Genomic DNA, 919 nt, shown 5'->3' with positions numbered 1-919 from the left:
CTTAATCTGTCTGAACTAAAAGTGTTGAGTCTATGATGCATAAGCTGACCTTGTGTTCTTAATCTGTCTGAACTAAAAGTGTTTTGAGGCTGTGATGCAAAAACTGAGCCTGTGTAATCTATCCAACAACTCAAGCAAATGTTTTCTTTGCATTTTAGGGGGAACATGGGTGCTTCTCTCCCAGGGCATACAAAACATAGGTTATTGGCGGCAGCTCGCCATATTTAACATATAAAAAAACTTTATATGTTAAATTTGGCGGGCTTACGCCAATGACCTGTGTCTTGTATGCCCTGTGGAGAGATGCACCCATCTTCCCCCTAAAAAACATAGAAAACATTTGCTTGAGTTGTTGGACCGAGCGAACCTTGCATAATGCGTCAAGGGAAACTATTGGTCGAGCGAGACATTTGTTCAGGTATCCTTATTTCATGATAAAATGATTATGAATAGCTGTGCATAAACTAATCGCAAGTTTGTTTGGTATATGCAGGGTAATAGGGAACAGAGGTTGAACCTGTGGTTTGACGCAACAAAGAACTTCCGTACTTACTCTATTCTATGACTACTGCAGTGACACCGGTCGGCTTGAATCGAGCCCAAATCAGTTTTCTGGATTTGAAATGATAGCCATTCAAGTTTATAATAAAAAGCAATCATGCTGTAGTGAACTACTTTTAAAAAAAAAACAGATGTATGTATGTATGCATGTTCTGATTATATATTAGAAACCACCTACATATTTCTGATGCTTGAATGGGAACAACTATTGGACCAACAAAAACAAGATAATTTCATATTTATGATGCTAGCTACCAATATGTATTCATAATTGATTATCTTGTATACACTTGTACGAAGTGTCATGCACAGCAAAAGGTAAAGTTATTCTTTGTGTGCATTGCCACTCAAGTTCATT

At 37.4% G+C, this 919-nt stretch overlaps 1 long non-coding RNA gene across 1 annotated transcript; it reads left to right on the top strand.

Annotated features, from left to right (window-relative positions):
• The first annotated feature begins 357 nt into the window (after positions 1–357).
• LOC110896428 lies at positions 358–689 on the top strand. Its single transcript, XR_002567905.2, has 2 exons — positions 358–418; positions 494–689. It is a non-coding gene; the product is annotated as an uncharacterized LOC110896428 (long non-coding RNA).
• The last annotated feature ends 230 nt before the right edge of the window (positions 690–919 follow it).

Source organism: Helianthus annuus, chromosome 15, assembly GCF_002127325.2.
Source record: "Helianthus annuus cultivar XRQ/B chromosome 15, HanXRQr2.0-SUNRISE, whole genome shotgun sequence".
Lineage (NCBI taxonomy): Eukaryota > Viridiplantae > Streptophyta > Magnoliopsida > Asterales > Asteraceae > Helianthus > Helianthus annuus.
This window is presented reverse-complemented; position numbering and strand designations above follow the sequence as displayed.